Consider the following 7,023-nt stretch of genomic DNA (forward strand, 5'->3'; position numbering starts at 1 on the left):
CGATGCTTCATCTAACTTCCTTTTATTTTCCAAAAGCTCTTTTAAAAACTTGACTGCGTTTGGCATCTGCGAAAGGGCTTCAATAAACGGTAAGTTAATATGTAGTTTCTTTAGAAGTTTAAGTTATTTACCAAATTGTTCGTCTGAGCGGTCTTTCCTTGTCGCATTAGGGTATGGCACGCGAAGTTTATATTCTATAATCACCGGCTTTGGCTCATTATGGCCGACCTCATCCTTACCTATGCTTACCCCTATTTCTAGCCTTGGTTTTGCAACTAGCCTTTCCTCATCTTGAATGGAAATCGCGTTGAGTTACTCCCTTGGGTTAGATTTAGTGTTGCTTGGTAGGCTACCTTATGGTCGTTCGAAAATCAACTTGGCGAGCTATCCAATCTAAGTTTCGAGCCCGTGGATTGATGCTTGTTGATTTTTGAGTGCGGTCTCAGTATTCTGAAAATGAGTTTCTGACACTAAGATGAATTTTGTTAGCATCTCCTTAAGGTTCGGTTTTTTCTCTTGCTGGTAGGGTGGTTGTTGGAAGCCTAGAGGTGGTGGTCTCTGATTCCCTTCGCCTCCCCATGAAAAATTAGGGTGGTTCCTCCAACCTGCATTGTAATTATTGCTATAGGGATTGTTTTGAGATCGAGGATTGTTACCCATGTAATTTAACTGTTCGTTCTCCATGTTGTGGCCATAAGGTGGGTATTCTGGACTGCTTGATCCACCTCCACTTGCTTCGCATTGCATTACTTGGTGAACCTGTGAAGAAATAAGGAAACCATCAATTTTCTTATTCAAGAGTTATACCTGATTAGAGAGCATGGTGACCGTATCGACGTTATAAACGCCAGTTGTTTTCATTGGCTTTGTCCTCATGACTTTCCACAAATAGTTATTCTGTGGTATCTCCTCTATAAATTCATAAGCATCTTCAGGTGTCTTATTATTGATAGTTCCACTAGTAGCTGCGTCAACCATTTGTCGAGTCAAAGGATTCAGACCATTATGAAAGGTTTGAACCTATAGCCAAAGCCATAACCCATGGTGAGGGCATCTTTTCAAGAGGTCCTTGTATCTCTCCTATGCATCGTAGAGTGTTTCTAAATCCATATGCACAAAGGAAGAAATATCATTACGTAATTTAGCCGTTTTAGCAAGCGAAAAATATTTTAATAAAAACTTTTCGGTCATTTGTTTCCAAGTAGTGATTGACCCTCATGGCAATGAGTTCAACCACTGTTTAGCTTTGTTTCTCAATGAGAAAGGTAATAACTGAAGACGAATGGCGTCATCAGGAACACCATTAATTTTAAATGTATCACATAGTTCCAAAAAGTTTTCCAAATGAGCATTGGGATCCTCATCCTGCAAACCATCAAACTGAACAAACTGTTGTATCATTTCAATCGTGTATGGTTTCAGTTCAAAAGAATTTGCGGCTACAGCTGGTCTAACTATGCTAGATTCAGTTCCTGTTAATGAAGGTTTAGCATAATCATACATAATGCGCGGAGTAGGATTTTGATTAATAACAATCACAGGAGGTAGCGAATTTTCATGGTTTTCAGCTATCTTTTCGGATGTGGTTGAAGTATCGTCCTCTTGCTCGTCCTCTATGTATCTTAGGCTTCGCCTTATTACTCTCTGGTTTCTATAAACTGTACGGTCGATCTCACCGTCAAAAAGTAGTGGTCCTGACGTGTTTCTTCTGGTCATAAACTAGAAAAACCTGTCAGAAGTAAATAAGAGAAAAATTAGAAAATAAAATATGAAATTAAAGGATTAGGAGCATCGAATTCACCAAATATAAGGAGAAACCATCCCAAGTTCTCGTGGGGTGGTCAAGGAAATCAAAGGCCACAACAATCTCCGGGTTTTCAATAACCACCTTACCAGCAAGAAAAGAAGCTGAACCATGAGGAGATGTTAACAAAATTCATCTCGGTGTCAAAAACTCGTTTCCAGAATACCGAGACAGTTCTTAAGAATCAACAAGCATCGATCCAAGGGATCGAAACTCAGATAGGCTAGCTCGCTAAATTGATATCTGAAAGACCACTAGGAAGTCTACCTAGTAACACTGAACCCAACCCAAAAGAGCACGTGAAAGTCGTTACACTAAGGAGTGGGAAAGTGTTAGCTGAATCTGAAAAGAAGCCACCTCAAGAAGCTGACAGAAAGGAGGTCGAACCCCAAAACAATGACAACCTAATGCCAAAAGAATATAAACCACCAATCCTATACCCGACAAAGTTGAAGAAAGACCGGATGGATGCACAATTCGGTAAATTTCCTGAACTTTTTAAACAACTGTATATTAACTTACCTTTTGTTGAACCTATATCGCAGATGCCTACATATGCAAAATTCTTAAAGGAGCTTCTAACAAACAAAAGGAAGTTTGAAGACTTATCCACAGTGGAACTTAGTGAGGAGTGCTCAGCCATACTCCAAAATAAATTGCCAACCAAATTGAAAGATCCAGGAAGTTTTACTATTCCCTACATAATCGGTAGTTTGAATGTTGATAAAGCACTAGCTAATTTAGGCGCCAGCATTAATTTGATGCCATATAAAATGTTTAAACAACTTGGTCTTGGGGAACCTAAACCCACTAGGATCAGTATTCAATTAGTTGATTGATCTGTTAAATATCCTAGGGGAATTATAGAGGACGTACTTGTAAAAGTAGATAAATTTATATTCCCTGTTGATTTCATTGTGCTTGACATGGATGAAGATGTTGATGTAACACCCCTTACCTGTATCTGACGTCGGAATAGGGTACGAGGTATTACCAAACTTGAGTACTTGTAATCATTTAAAACCGAGACATAAAATTTCATAAAATTTTAAAAATTTTCAAACATATATAATTTGTCCCTTAAAAAGCCTACGAGGCCCAAAACAATCATTGAAATTGGTTCAGGAACAAACCGAAATCTTTCAGACACTTAGAAAATTTTTCACCAAAGCAGGGTCACACCCCCGTGTGGCATGTGACGCGACCGTGTGAGTAGACCGTGTGGTCTTCACACGCCCATGTCTGAACCCCGTGTAAAAATTAGCTAGCTACTGACTTGCTCACACGGCTAGACCACACACCCGTGTGATGGCCGTGTTCTTCAGACGGCTAAGACACACGATCGTGTCTCAAGCCCATGTGTATCACATTATGCTATTTTCCAAGCCCTTTTTGTGTTCTTAACTTAGCCACACCAAGACATTTATCTATGCATACATAAAATAGGTTTACATAACTTTAACCATTATGAGCCAAATCTTATGATTATATAGAATGAAGCAAAATGAGCCTATACATTTGGCTAAATCATAATATTACTTAATATCAATAACTAATTATCTATACATGCCACTTATTTGACAATAAATAAGAATTGCCATTATTCTAATTTGATAAACTAATAATGTGATGATACTTCCGACGATCTCCAACCCTTAGCTAACCTGACAACACTAAGAGAAATGGGAAAATGGTGTAAGCTTAAAAGCTTAGTAAGTTGGCATATTAATAATAATAAGCAATTAATTAACAATATTATCCAATTCCTCAATAAATATGCTCAAGAAAATAGAATCATTAATCACATGATTTCATCTTTTTACACAAGATCAGCTAAGGCTGTTTTCCTAAATCATAGTCACTAATTTAATTATTTATTAAGATACAAAACTCAAAATTACATTTCGTAAATTTTCCTTAAAACTAGAGTCATATAAATTTCTACCATGAATTTTTCAGAATTTTTTGTTTTTCCAATCAATACCAGATTTTTCTAATTGTACAGAATTCAAATAATGTTTTTGATTATTCCAATAACAAATAGACTCATTAAGGTTTCTAATCATATAAACCATGCCCCATAATTATTTTTTACAATTTATGATGATTTTACCAAGTCAGAATAGGGGATCACGTAATCATTCTGAACCAGTCTCACAAAAATATAAATATCTCAAAATATAGAATTCCTTTGCTTGCTCTGTTTCTTTTATATGAAAATAGACTCATTAAGATTTAATTTAATATCTCATTCAGCCTCTAATTAAATTCCTAATATTTTTGGTGATTTTTCAAAGTCACGTCACTGCTACTGTCCAAAACAGTTTTATTGCTAATTCACTCTTTCATTCTTTCTTTGTATTAACCTCATTTTAACATACATATCACAAATCATTTTCACCACATTTCATACATCACAAGTATAGGCCCATGATTACAAGGTCACCATAAAATCATCCTCATGTATAACTTACTTGTTTATAACCTTACCACATCCCGGTCACTTAATGAACACATCATTCACATAACCAAGTTCCTGCACTTATTCATCACAAAACTCACAAAGCAGTACATAGTAAGTCTCCCGTTGAACACTTCGGATCAATCCTCGATACTTGGTGGTTTCAGCACATAGCTCCACCCATCATATAGTTCGGCTCTCTTGTACACATGGTGAACACTTAGTACCACCCATGTGACCTAGCCAGTTTATCTCGTAGCTCTCTTGTCTACATGGTGTACACATAGTATCACCTATGCGACCTAGCTACATCATAATGTCTCGTAGCTCTCTTGTACACATGATGTGCACTCAGCACCATACATGTGACCTAGCTACATGCCATCTGTATCATCCAATCTTTCCGAAGGTTTAACCGGGATTTCTCTCTCTTTTCCAACAATTTCACCAATCAAGTAATTATCAACAAACATATTTCCAATATTATTATAAAATATCATAATACAAGTAAAATTGATGTATTACTTACATATAAACATACATCTCATTTAATATCAAGGCAATAACATTAAATTACACATTGCATTATGAAAAATCATATGAATTTACAATTGCTCATAATATCCATAGTCATAGAAATCACATTTATGTATGATAATTCAATGCACTTCATGTACCATAGACATATTTTTAAATCAATTCATAAACTTGGCACCATAAACATTTAATTTAACATAATTCAATTAATTCACTAAATTTAAATTTCAAATTTAAATTACAACATTATTGCAGTATTATTATCATACCAACTTACCTCAAATGCCGAAACGACTAACTTTCATGACTTAGCACATAACTTTGTTCTTCCCCGATTTTAATCCAAAATTTCATGTTTTCTTGATCTAACATGTCAAATAACACTTATTTAACACATTTTATCAACACACTAACCAATTCAATTCATATATCAAATTTTGGAAAATTTACAATTATGCCACCTAACTTTTCAAAAATTACACTTTTACCCCTAGGCTCGTAAAATAATTTTTATTCAATTTCTATAAGGTTTAAGAGATGCTGAACATTTTTTTCTTCTATGACAACTCCAAATTTTTGCTAATTCACACACTTATGACCAATTTATAACTTTTACAATTTAACCCCTTTTTTGACATTTTTACCGAAATTCATCGAATAAAACTCGTATTTAACACATCAAACATTCATTATCTACTATAAATCATCAAAACACAACCATATCATGAATGGGTAAATTTTTGAACTCTAATTTCTCTTCAATCAATTGGTAGAAATAGAAAATTTAAGCTTCGGGGATCTCAAAAATACAAAAATCATTAAAAACGGGACAAAAACCGTACCTAAATAAGCCATAGAAGCTTAGCTGAATGGAGCTCATCCATGGCTGCCATTTTTGGTTCTTTTCCACGGTTGAAGAAGAAAGAATGAAAAAAAATGATATCTTTTATCATTTTTGTCTTATTAGGTCATTTTAATTAATTTACAAAATTACCCTTTTTATTTCAACGAAATTTCAAAAATACCAAACAAATATCCATCCACTAACTTATTAAAGGACTAATTGTCGCATAAGAACTTTCAATTTAAAACTCATAACAATTAGGCACCTCATATATAAAGAACTCAACCTTTGCACTTTTTACAATTTAGTCCTTTTGACTAAATTGAGTGCCCAAATGTCAAAATTTTCAAACGAAATTTTTACGAAATATTTCCATAAATTTATAGATTATAAAAATATAATAAAAATAAAATTTTTCTCGTCGGGTTTGTGGTCCCGAAACCACTGTTCCGACTAGACCCAATTTTGGGCTGTTACAGTTGAGGTGCCTTTAATTTTAGGTCGACCATTTTTAGCCACTACTAGAGCTGTAATTGATGTGGGTGATGGTAAATTGGTACTTAGAGTAGGTGACGAAGAGATTATTTTTAAAATTTATGATGTCATGTGATTTTCTAGAGAACAAGATGACTCATGCTATTTTATCGACTCTATTGATCATGCTACTCAAGATTCTTTTTAGGAAATTGTACACAAGGACACAATGGAACTTGTCTCGCCCAAGGAGAAGGGATGGATGATGATTCTGAAATAGGAATCAAACTAAACTCCAATGAAACCTCCCAAAAACTAGCAGAATATGAGGAAATTAAGGTAAAAGATAAACTTAAGCAAAAACTCTCTATTGACGAACCTCCCAAACTGGAACTTAAACAATGGCCGAATCACTTGGAGTATGCATTCCTTGGAAATAATTCCACATTACCGATAATTATTGCATCCAACTTGCAACCCAGAGAGAAAGAGGAATTACTTCAAGTATTAAGAGAGCATAAAAGGGCCATAGCTTAGAAAATTTCTGACATTAAAGGGATCAGCCCTTCTTTTTGCACCCAAAAAATTTTAATGGTAGATGAATATAAACCATGCGTGCAAGCCCAAAGATGATTGAACCCCAACATGAAGGAAGTCGTTAAAGCTGAGGTAATTAAACTCCTAGATCCTGGAATTATTTATCCTATTTCTCACAGTTCTTGGGTGAGTCCAGTGCAGGTTGTTCCTAAGAAAAGAGGCATGACTGTTGTAGCCAATGAGAAGAATGAATTAATCCCAACAAGGACAGTCACAGGTTGGAGAGTGTGCATTGATTATAGGAAACTAAATGATGCCACGAGAAAAGACCACTTTCCCCTTCCATTCATTGACCAAATGTTGGAA

At 35.1% G+C, this 7,023-nt stretch overlaps 1 non-coding gene across 1 annotated transcript; it reads left to right on the forward strand.

Moving 5' to 3' along the window:
* The first annotated feature begins 1,036 nt into the window (after positions 1–1,036).
* On the forward strand, positions 1,037–1,143 carry LOC128286181 (small nucleolar RNA R71). Its single transcript, XR_008276726.1, has one exon. It is a non-coding gene; the product is annotated as a small nucleolar RNA R71 (small nucleolar RNA).
* Positions 1,144–7,023: the final 5,880 nt, after the last annotated feature.

Source organism: Gossypium arboreum, chromosome 12 (genome assembly GCF_025698485.1).
Source record: "Gossypium arboreum isolate Shixiya-1 chromosome 12, ASM2569848v2, whole genome shotgun sequence".
Classification (NCBI taxonomy): domain Eukaryota; kingdom Viridiplantae; phylum Streptophyta; class Magnoliopsida; order Malvales; family Malvaceae; genus Gossypium; species Gossypium arboreum.